The sequence below is a fragment of the Leptopilina heterotoma genome, unplaced genomic scaffold (genome assembly GCF_015476425.1).
Source record: "Leptopilina heterotoma isolate Lh14 unplaced genomic scaffold, ASM1547642v1 Lhet_11, whole genome shotgun sequence".
Classification (NCBI taxonomy): domain Eukaryota; kingdom Metazoa; phylum Arthropoda; class Insecta; order Hymenoptera; family Figitidae; genus Leptopilina; species Leptopilina heterotoma.
The window spans coordinates 2,175,999-2,189,144 of NW_025110829.1; the positions used below are offsets into that span (position 1 = coordinate 2,175,999).

At 28.4% G+C, this 13,146-nt stretch overlaps 1 protein-coding gene across 1 annotated transcript in view; it reads right to left on the bottom strand.

The window, feature by feature from the left end:
• LOC122503575 (lachesin-like) overlaps positions 1 to 13,146 on the bottom strand; it is a 156,638-nt gene that overhangs the window by 97,461 nt on the left and 46,031 nt on the right. The gene's annotated exons all lie outside the window — the stretch shown is intronic.

Below are 13,146 nucleotides of genomic sequence, written 5' to 3' on the forward strand. Positions count from 1 at the left end.
TCTGTACATTTAGTTGGCGCTTATTATGCGGAACATCAGCCCGAAGATATGAATGAATTTTTAGCAATGTTTAAAGACGAAGCGAAAACAGCATGCAAGGATGGGGTTAATTATGAAGGACGTCAAATTAAAGTAAACTTATATGCATTGATTTGTGATGCACCTGGTAAAAGTAAAGTTTTGTGTTTTAAGGGTCATACAGGATATAATTGTTGTCCAAAATGCGATATTAAAGGAGAAGGAATTAAACCAAAAAGCTGGAAAAAACCAAAAGAAGAAACGACGAGTATGCTTTCCTGGAATAGGACCATTTACTGGAAGAACTGATGCTGAATTTTTAGAAAATAAATATATGGGTACTTTTCAAAAGAAACCATCAATTTTGACAGAAATTCCACGTTTCGGGGCTATATCAAATGTACCAGTAGACCCTATGCATGCCGTCTTTTTGAGTATTACGAGGAAAATAATTCTACTATTATTATTCGGTCCACCTTCTGTTAGACTTGATGCATCTGAAATTGATAAAATTTCTACTCAATTAATAAAATTACGAAAGAATCAACCATCAGATTTTTCTAGGCGACCAAGAACGTTAAAAGACATAAAATATTGGAAGGTTACAGAGCTTCGAAATTTCTTGTTGTACAGTGGACCGATTGTCTTGAAAAGTATATTATTCAACAGAATTGATTCAAAAAAGAGGGAAAAAAGTAAGTAACATTTTATTGAAAAATAAGTTTTTATTATCATAACACCGGATATTAAGGGATATCCTTTTTAAATTATTTCTGACCTAAACTCTCTCTAATCTTTTTTTGCAGTCAAAATTCAGGTCACACTTTTGAACCAAGTAAACCCAACTTTTCGTGAAAATATGGATAAAATTTAACATAAAATCTTAGGTTAAATTTTATTTTTTGTTAGGATTCTAATTAAATAGTGAATTTCGAAATGGGCTCAACTCGGATTTTTTTCAAATTTCACTTTTTTGCTTTATGACATATTCACTGACGTTTTTTAAAGAGGAAAATTTCATCTGAAGTTTTCTTTGACTTTTAACCTAAGATTGTTTGTTTTCTAACCTAATGCTAAATTGGTTTTGAGTTCAAAATAAATTTATCACATTTTGAAATTAAATAAAAAATAAATAAATTGTTTCTCGATAGTAAAACATTTAATTAATATATTTTTATGATTATAATGATTAAATTTTTTTCATGAATTTCGAAAAGGGCTCAACTCTGACAACTATAATATCAATTTTTTCCAGCGCACTGTTATTAAGGACAATTCTTTTATCATTTTCATATAAAATAGCACCTAGTTACTACGAAAAAAGCTGTACTCTATTAATCAAAGCTGTTTTTTGTGTCTCCTGTAAAATTTCAAAAACCGAGTTGAGTACTTATCGAAATTCACGATTCAATTTAACTATTAAAAAATAGCAATATTGGCGCGCTGAGCCCTTCTAGTATTATTAAAAAATAATATTTCTCACAAACTTTTTGATCTAATAATTTTTCTTAAATCCACCTGTTCGACCTACCGTGTATATAAGTACACGTATATTTTGAATATGCAACTTACTTAGGTGTCCTCGTTAAATATCAGGCTATTTATTGCAATTTTATGGCTCTTCATGTGGCAATAACTATTTTCTCAAGTCCAATTTATGTTAAGATTGACAAAAATGTTGACTATGCTCAAAAGCTTCTGGAGTATTTTATTCAAACCTTTCAAATCACCTATGGAAAGGAGTTCATGACATATAATTTCCACAATCTGCTCCATATTATCGAAGACGTTAAAAAATTTGGATCCTTAGATGCTTTTAGTGCATTTAAATTTGAAAATTATATGTCAGCCGTGAAGAAGAAACTGCGAAGAAACAATAAACATCTACAACAGTTGTCAAGAAGATATTCTGAAATGCAAGATCTTGAAAAACCAAACACATTCAAATTAGGCACAAAAGTAAAGGAAGAACATTTTACTGGACCGGTAATAAATAATAATTGCATTAAAGTAACAAGACAGTACAAAAAACTGTCTTACGAACATTTTATCATTGACTGCAATAACTTGAGAGATAATTGTGTACTCCTAAAAGATAATTCCATTGCAACAATAATGAACATTGTTGAATTCGAAAAGAAAAATATTTACTTGATAGGCAAGAAACATGATATTGTACAAGACCTATATCAGAATCCAATTAGTTCAAGCAAATTGAACATTCATATGTCATTTCCTGGTGCAAATGAATTGATTTTATTGTCTTTGCAAGACTTAAAAGCAAAGTGTTGGAAAATTCAAAACAAAGGAAACTTAATAATTACTTTACCTTTGCTCCATACATTCTGTCAAGATAAAAACAATTAGTTTTATTTTTAAAACCTACATTTTGTGAGTATTTCTGCAATATATCAATGTTAAAGAATTATAGTCAATTTCAATTTAATATTATTATCTTCCAACTTTCTATTTGTCCTCTTCTTTTCTGAACTCTTTCTATTATTTTTCTCCTTCTTCTTACTGTTTGATATACAAGATTAACAATTTCAGGTAGTAGGAATGTAAATCTGCACTGAAAAAGCCTCAGAAGAAATTGTACAAATAACGCCGCAAATAATAAATGATTTGCTAAGGCACGCACAAACAAAATGGTGAACACCTGCATTAGCATTGTAAGAATTGTTATAATTCATTATCATTATTTATTTCTAATTTCTTTATTTACAAAATTTTATTAAAGAACATGAAATCCACTCAATAATTTTACAATTAACTTAGAATTGTAACTTATAAAAATATAATTACTGAACAATTACATGTACATTTTTCTTATGACTTCTGATTAATTTGTAAATGTTTTATTTTGGATAATAAAATATTAAACATTTGTTTTATAAAAATGGCGTATTATATTTATACTATATTCTATATATACTTATTCCACTTATACTGCATATTGTGATTGTATAAAATCAATTTGATATTTAAATGCAATTTATATTTAAAAATTTACTGAAATATTTCTCAATATACTTAAAACCAATCTTTTTGCTCTTTCAATATTTCTAAATATGTCAAAAAAATTTATGTACTATTGCTCTGGAATATTCATAAAATTTGTAACACGAAAATTTTGCACTGTTTCTCTGGAATACTTCTGAAGCTTTCAAAGCAATGTTCTGCTAATATTGCTCTGGAATATTTCTGAATGTTGCAAAGCAATATTCCACTGAAATATTCATTAAGTCGGACATTCTATAATTGCTGCAATGTTGCTGTAATATTGTTTTTAAATATTCCGAATGTTGAAATGTAATATTGCAGCAATATTGCTGCAATATTGCGTGTTATGGGGGTTGTTTAACTAAGATTTAAAGTTATGTAACTTTGATAAAAAAAATGTTTATCATTGCAAACCAATATTTTTGAAAAGCTTAGAGCCTTAACTTCAATTTCCACTTTGGATCGTGTAATTCCGATGTATTGTTGACGAGTTATAAAATATTTAGTTACCCCGAGTATACTCGGGGTTAACCGTTTTAGCACAGTCAATTTACGCCGAGTTAACTCGGGACAAACCGTAGGGAGGTTAATTCCTTTTTTAATTGTACTAGTTATAATTGCAATATTTTTATAAATTAAATAAACTTAAACAGTATATACATTATTTAAAGACCAAAAACTGGAAAGTACATATTATTATTAAATATGTTAATAAATTCTTACTTGTGTTACGTCAAAAACAAGAAACCTTTTTAAATATACCTAACGTTCCTCGTTTTAAATTAGTTTCATAAATGAATCTAATTTGGGATGAGGATAAGTCAATGAGCCTACTAAATGTTGTGAGAGAATAATTTATTTAAAAACCAACAAGAAAGAAAAAAATTGACAAAATTACAATGAGTACAAAAATTATGAATCTTACTTAAAGAATAACGATGACTGGTGGTGTGATGATAATCTGGTAATCTAATCTGAATGGTGTTGAGCGCTAGACGTAAAGGGGCCTTCCGACTGTTGTCCTTAATGGTTTAGTATTATTCCTCTTGTTTACACTAATGAGATAGTGTATTATATTGTGAAAATATCTGCTTTCTTCCAGACGGTTGTCGCCTCTTGAGCAAATTTCGATGGTTCGCAATTTGGAATGTGTTGTTCCAATATTAGACCTTCGTTGATAGTTGAGTTTATTTCCAATTTAATATTTTTGGAAATTGTTTAAAATTTATACTTTGCAAATTGGTGTATTATAAAAGGTTGATTTAAAATTCACTTCAAATTTAATAGGGTCATTTGGGGTAAATGTAAACAAGGGGTAAATGTAAACAGTAGATGTTTCAGCTAAATTTACAAATTAAAAAATAAGTACGACGTAAATATTTTTACCTCAGCTCACCTACAAGATGTTCTGAGTATTGCCAATATTTTATTTTAACAATTGGCAATGCCATAGTGTAAGTTATCTTTTAATGCAAAAAAGATTGAAAATCAAAGTTTTACTGTTTCAGTATTTTGTCTCGCATTTGCATAAAAATAAATTTAAAAATGAAACAAAAATATGTAATTTTTCCTTATTAATGCCCTAACACAAATTGACTTTGATTTTCGTCAATTTAGTTAGTAAATAATTAAGTGTTTACATTTACTCCGAGAATTTGAAAACTCGGGGTAAATGTAAACAGAACTTGAACTACATTTTAAAAGAAAAAAATTGAATAAATTTGCTTCTATTTTACAATTTCATTAATTTGGCAATGTAAAATTACATAGAAAAGGAAATTAGGTCCTCTTTAAAAAATAAAATTAAAAAAAAAAAAATTTTTTTTTTGAAAATTTGATCAATTTTTAAAAATATTTTTAGGTTAATCCGCCATTTTGAAAATTTAAAATTTGACTTCAAATTCGTATTCAGCGACCTCAAAAACCCCTTAGTAGTCAGATTCAAGCAAATTTGATCAATTTTTAAAAATATTATTTTTAGGTTCATCCGCCATATACAGTAGTATACTTTAAATAACTTGTTTCTTAAACCTCGCTTAACTACAGTGGTGTTTACATTTACCCCGATTTTTAGGAAAATTTCAGAATCTCGGGGTAAATGTAAACAGTCAGTTTTAGGCGATTCAGGTGGATCAATATTTTTTTGAACCTCATAAAATTTTTCTAAGGAACTCTAGTAACAAGTTCATGCAAAAAAAATCCGTCCGTTTTACCTTTTAACAAAAAAAAACTAATTTTTTTCGTGAAAAATAGATATTCCGTTTACATTGACCCCAATTGACCCTACTTGGGGAAATAGTTCGTTTTTAACGATTCACGTTCAAAAATAATACTTGGGGATATATTGTTCACTTTCGAACAATGCACCTTGAAAATAATACTTGGAGATATACACGGAGAAAAATTTATTCATAATGATTACAATAGTCTATATTACTGTTCGGATATGTGACCACTTTTTGTGATGATTACTATAGCTGTTGTAAGGAGTACAAACATGAAGGTATCCCTTACAACAGCTATAGTAATCGTTCCTACTCAATTCTTAACACATTACATAGTCTTCGCAATCATTCCAAAAAGTGGTCACATATCCGAGCTGTAATGTAGACTATTGTAATCATTAAAAAAGAATTTTTCTCCGTGTACTGTTCACTTTTAAGGATGTTTACTTGCAGAAAATTCGATGTGGACGATGTGATCGGGTTGGTTCCCAAATAATTACTCTCTAGTCTCTTGTACTGAACGATGTGTTCAGGTTGATTTCTAAACAATTACTCTCTAATCTGAGTAGAACTCGTATGCCTTTTATATAAAACTGTCCTCATCAGTGTAATGCTTTGGAATCGTACACATGTCGATGTTGCTTGGATTTTAAGGGGGGTTGAGGGGCGACTGTTGTCTCTCTCAGTTTTGTTAGGTGCTCAGTCTCCAGTGATTAGACACCTGCCTGTTTATTTTTATGCGCTCCAATGATTATGGAATTATGGTCATCTGCCTGATGCACTATCGTTATTCTTTTTACATGAAAAGTATTACTCATCTTTCTTGGATTTGTTATAATTTATAAGTTTGTTTAAATACATATAAAATATATAATAACAATTACCTTCTTATAAAATATACTGACCATAATGCAATAATATGAAGAGATTGTATGAATACAATATTTTAATGAGATATATGTGACTGATTATAATGTAATAATATGAGAAAGTATTTCAAATACGTATAATTCAATATGTTGTTGAAAGGAAATACACGCCTAAATATTATAGATAAATTAAGTATATTAAGAAGTTACGGACGTAACACTTGTGAGAGGTACATACACAGCTGAAAAAATTCTATAGAATTTCACTAGAACGATTCTATACATTTTCTACATGAATTCTACTAAATTTTAGTGATTTTTAATTAGAATGAATATAAATTGAGTAAAATAATTTATTTAAATTTAAGTTATTGTAAAAAATTAAATTTCACATTTGATTTCAATGACAAATTTTAGGCAAAATTGTTTAAATCATTTAAATTTATATAATTCATTTAATTTAATAATCATATAATTTTAAAAAAATTATTTTATGAAATTTATATTCTTTATAATAAAAAATAATTAAAATTTAGTAGAATTCATGTAGAAATTGTATAGAATCGTTCTAGTGAAATTATATAGAACTTTCTCAGCTGGTTATGTTCGCGGGATACAAAAATATTCAATAATAAATAATAATGTTAAACATGTTGAACATGTAGTTGAAAATAAAAGCAGAATAAAAATTATGAAAAAATAATAATCCCACGTCATGTTCCACTCTAGAAGATGTACACAAGTGCACAAACAAATAATAGTATTATAAATAGTACTTGTATTTGTAGGTCAGAACTTGTTGGTGGACAGGATTTTAGTTTAAATTATGTTCATTTCATATCAATAAGTTTTAATATATTCAAATCCGCTTTATGCGACAAAGTTACAGTAATATTCTAAAATCCTAATAATAAAAATTCTAATGTTTTAAAGAAACCTTTAATTTGAATTATAAGGACTATTATAAATTGTTTTTCAATTTAAATTGTGATAACTAATATCGATTTATGTGAAAACTGACATGTTCTAAAAATTATTTTTTAGTTGCCTGCAATTTGAAACTTATGCCAGAGTCTTTCGGAAAAGCCACTTTCTGGCCAATTAAAAGACTTTAATGACAGCATTTATGGCCGTTAGTTAGGGCAGAGATTGTAACGTTAGGTTTATAGATGGCACCCTTACATTTCATTCTAAACTGAGTAATAAGACTATAAATGCAACGTGAAATTTTAACTACCTCTTTAGTTTTCCTAGTTACTTGAATCTGTGCCATAAATGTCATAAATACCTTACCTTTTCTAAACGAATGCCAATATCCTAAATTTACCTAATAAATATTTTTAGAAAAAATCTATTTTAACAAACAATCAAGATGAAAACCGACAGATTAGCTCAGTCGGATAGATGCCTCGCTTGGCGGTCGTTTAAGGACCAAGGGTATAAGTATCCTTGGTTCGCGCCCACTTGGCTTGGTATTTTTCCGGCACGTGAGACAATCTGAGCGGGAGGTTTGACGTCGAGGTATAATAATGTGCACCGTCGTACACACCATTAGAATTCGACTGTCGATAAACCGGTTGAACTCAGGAGAGGTTTTCTACAGTTTCCCTCTTCTCTGGCAAGAAAACCCATTGACGGGTGGTCCAGGCGCAATGCGAGTACTCCTAATAAAAGTCGGCTGTAGACGCAAATTAGGTTAATATATAGAAAATTTCATAAGTAGAATGGTTATGCTTAATCCAAAAAGTATTTCTCGGGGACTCTTGTCGAAGTGCGTAAGGCCAATAGGGCAGGAGTATAAACAATAAAAAAAAACAATCAAGATGAATGGTTGGAGTTTATTTGAACATATTTTTATTTTCAGAGTAAATATGTTTGACTATATTATCAATAAAATTGATATGCAGCTCCCCAATAATTTTGTGCTACAAAATAAAATTTGATTGATACTTCAAAATAATATGTTGTTATTAAAAAATTTACTACAAGTACTTTTTACGGAATGAATTTTAGTAGTAATTAAAATAGAGTATCCAATATTGTAAAACAAATAAAATAAAGTTTTGCTTTTCTAAGTATAAAACGAAGTTAACATTCACGTAAAGTGCGCATATGTGGCATGTTTTAAAGTTCTAAAGTCGATTATTTCAGTTTATGCATGAAAGTGCTTCTTCTCATGAGAATTGGTGTATATGTCGAAAAGACGGAAGCATGTAATGAAATTGATGGAAGGACTAGAAACAACGAGACACAAGGGCTGCGTGCCAGAACTGTGGCTATAGTCTCCGCATCGAATTGGTCTCACAAATCAAATTAATTAGCAACTCGTCGGCTATTGCACTTGAATGAATAGAAGCAGAGATCCTTGCTTTGAGGTTAAGATCACATCGAATATATTGAGAGACGCTTCAGGCCACTGCCATATCTGACCTCGTAGACAATACTGAGCCTTCTCTTTGATCCTAGGTAGAATAACAATCCACGGTTGTTCCTGTAATTAAGTCTAAACTCTTATTACATATCCCCTATGAATATTCCTTAAATTTTTCCTTATTTAAAAAGAATTTTATTACTGTAAATTTCAATGTTTACAAAATTATTCTTGATTACATATGTATTTAGTTTACTACCTCCCAGTCAAAAAAGTTCTATAGAATGATTCTATGGAATGACTCTATAGAGCATTCTATAGAGTATTCTGTAGAATATTCTATAAAATATTTTATAGAATTATTAAAAAAAATTGATTCATTAATTAAATGTGTTTAATTACACTGGTTTACAGTGAAATTGTCAATCGAACAAAACATTTTTTTTTCGAATAGTAGGTGTTTTTTGAGTAAGAAAATCATAGTTTTAATTTTTTTCCCCCGTGCAGTTTTTCTGTAGCTTCAAATTTTGCATTTTCAAGGTGCGACGCCACTTAAACTTACCTGTAGGAAAATTAGCTTGTCAAAATATAATAAATGAGGTATCATTGGAAAGGTTATTAAATTACCTTTCGATCCATAGGTCACAGAATGAAATTCAACACAAATAGAGAAAGTTACAGTCGATTAAAGATGAAATTTCATGACAATTTTGATGATTTTTAGACATTTGAGTAACTTCTACTATTTTTTTCTACATCAAACAGGAAAGAATGTTCAGGTTTTAATTTTTTTATTGATAGACTATATCATTACACAAATTTTGAGCCCTTATGGACCTCGATTGGATTAAAAATGACAATTCTACACTAAATTTAGCGAACGAAACTACATTCTTCATTTTTAGTATCCCTTAAACATTTGCAGCAAAAATTGAAGTAATAAAATTTAGTTAAGCTCTAAAATTACTGAAATCACTAATCAAGGATTTCTGAAATCGTAGATTTCGAATCCAATGTTAGTTTTCTAAATTTCAAAATGGCGGATCCAATATGGCGGACAAGTTTTTAAAAATCGATTAAATTCGTCTTAAATTCGTTACTCGGGGGTTTTCGGGGTCGCTGATTACGAATCTGATGTCAGATTTCAAAAATTAAAAATGGCGGATCCAATAGGTGCGAATTCGATGAATTTTAAAAAACTCGATCACCATTATGAATCCATAATTTTCAATTTTTGAAATCTGACATCAGATTCGTAATCAGCGACCCCGAAAACCCCCGAGTAACGAATTTAAGAACGAATTTAATCGATTTTTAAAAACTTGTCCGCCATATTGGATCCGCCATTTTGAAATTTAGAAAACTAACATTGGATTCGAAATCTACGATTTCAGAAATCCTTGATTAGTGATTTCAGTAATTTTAGAGCTTAACTAAATTTTATTACTTCAATTTTTGCTGCAAATGTTTAAGGGATACTAAAGATGAAGAATGTAGTTTCGTTCGCTAAATTTAGTGTAGAATTGTCATTTTTAATCCAATCGAGGTCCATAAGGGCTCAAAATTTGTGTAATGATATAGTCTATCAATAAAAAAATTAAAACCTGAACATTCTTTCCTGTTTGATGTAGAAAAAAATAGTAGAAGTTACTCAAATGTCTAAAAATCATCAAAATTGTCATGAAATTTCATCTTTAATCGACTGTAACTTTCTCAATTTGTGTTGAATTTCATTCTGTGACCTATGGATCGAAAGGTAATTTAATAACCTTTCCAATGATACCTCATTTATTATATTTTGACAAGCTAATTTTCCTACAGGTAAGTTTAAGTGGCGTCGCACCTCGAAAATGCAAAATTTGAAGCTACAGAAAAACTGCACGAGGGAAAAAAATTAAAACTATGATTTTCTTACTCAAAAAACACCTACTATTCGAAAAAAAAATGTTTTGTTCGATTGGCAAAAAAAAGTTTTTAATTTGTAAACCTGTGTTATTTAATATTAAATATTAAAAAAATATATGACATTCAACGAAATTTAGAAAAAAAATGAAATTTAAACAACTAAAAACAACGTCGCTATTAATTTGTTAATTAAGAATTGTTTAAATAATGCTATGTGTAAATATTAACTATAATAAGTAATAGTCGTTTATTTTGACCAACAATAGTGCACATTGCACCCATTAATTTATAAATATCGCTAAAAGGAACTGAAATCATCAAAATTGTTTAAACAATTATAAATAATGAAGTACATTAATTATTTTAACTGGTATTTACTTTTGGGTATCAAATACAAAAAATTAGGTGGATTTCAATTACTGAAAGTTAAAAAAACAAACTACTTATCATTAATTCACCAAATTGTTAATAACAATTATGAACGATTTAAAAAAAATTATTAACAATTACAATATGTTTCTAGGTTAGTACTTTAAAAATTTTGGATTTAGCTGATGTAATAATCGCCTTTTTAAAAAAGTTATCTTGATTTTAAAGAGGAAAAAAAATTTTTTAACTTTAAAATTATAAATAAACAATAGAAACAAATTTAAAAAAAACAAGAGCAGAAGCGTTGTGCAGAATTTTATCATCTTTAAAACAAGATCAAAAACATCAAAATCGGGTTATCTATGTTAATTTGTCCACGGCCGTGTTTTTCGTCCCACTGTGCAATGTAAGTCTCAGATTTTAACACAATAAGCTTTTTAATTATATTTTTTGGTGATTAATCGAAGGTTTTCTTACAATAAATATTTTTTTATTTTATAAATAATTTTGTCAAATATTATTATTTCGTTTATTACTTTCATTAATCCCAGGATCATCTATTACATAAATGAAACATTTTTGGTTTTTTCATTTTAGATGATCCAGTCCAGAAATATCTTGCTCACCGCAAGATGAGTCACTTCGGAGGAGCTACCGTAAATTCTTTATAAAAGTTTTTAAAAACAATTATTTTTATAAATAAAATATGTCAATATAAAGTTCAAAGTACCTTTTATATGTGAATTAATTTTAAAATTAAAATACTCAATAGTTTTCTCTAAAAAAATTCCTAAAATTTTGACTTTTTCGGCTGTCTAAGTGGATGTAACCCCTTAAATAATAAATTTATTTCACAGACGAGTCTGTTAAAAAATGAGATGTTGCCGTAATTAAGACCACAAACTCACAAAAAAACATAAATATTTTTATACAATTAATAAAATTACATGCAAATTAAAATTAAAAATTGTAAAGGAAATGACTAGATGTTTAAAGCGTTGTGTAAACTGTAAAAATATGCAAAGATTCGATGAGTGAGTAACATGACATAAAAAATGAAAACAACATGTAAGAAGTCTAGTTATTCCTTAAAATTATAATTAATTATCAATATATTATTATGAATTGGAAGATGAAAATTAAAACAGAAAATTTATAAAATTTTGAAAGGAAAATTGAACAATTTGTACATGAAATTGTTTAAAATTTTGTTTTCTTCAGGTAGAAAAAAGACAGACAAAATAAATTTAGGATAATTGGATGATGATAAAAGCAATCAATTTTTACAACATGGTTATCTAGTAACCTGTATAGGTGAATCATAAAATCTATAAAGGATATTTAGTTGGACCAATATTCCCATAAACCTATATCTATAAAGGAGGCACGTGCCACTTGAATTTACATTAAATAGATACTAGTTTTTGAAGGTAATTTTAACATGATTAAAGAGGCATATACAGTTTCTAGTCGATTTAACGAAAATTGAAAGACAATTTGAAAAACGAATAGTCCATGACGAACGTTGAGCGCAACATGCAATGTGGAAGGCAACAATGTTACATATTGAACTTTGACGAGTCATTGCAGGACTTATATTATGGACCAAGAGTCGATAATCCTGAGTAAGTTTCTAAAAAGATTTTTATCAAAATCTTATTCTTTTGAAAACTAAACAATCTTAACTCTAGTTAGTACAACTGGCTACAAAAGTACCTTATAGAAAATTCGTTTTGGTTTTTGAACTTTTAGGTAATAAACAATATCTTTAAAAAATTTATGATCTATTAAAAAATGTTCCGAAAATGCCACACATTAATAAATTGTTACCTCATCTAAAAATTCTAAAATCAATACAAAATCAAATAAAAATTTCCTTTAAATCAAAAAATTATTTTTATTGTCATGTCTCAAATTCTTAAAATTTCCATAAAATAGGATTTGTTACTTAAAACGTGTAGATATTTTGGCGCGATGGGACATTTTTATGGTTTCCGGTCCACAGTCGAAAGCCTTACAACGTCCATCACTTTGCAGCGAGTAAACCGCATAGGAGAAAATCAATAAATTTCGATATAACTACAAAAATTATCTGCAAATGTGATTTTAAAAAAAATAATTTATTCGATATATGATTTTATTACTCTTTTTTTACTCAATTATCAGAAAATGGATTTTAAAAAGGAAGAAAATTAGAAGTATAATTTTTTAGGGAATTTTTTTTTAATATCTCATATAGTTTAATGCGACCAGTTGTACACGTAAAATATTACTTCAATATCAGAGGTTCACTTTGGTCTTAATTAATAGATAATGTTACGTCATCGTAACATATTTTCAACAAACAATATAAATAATCAATAAAATAATAATAATGGGAGCTACA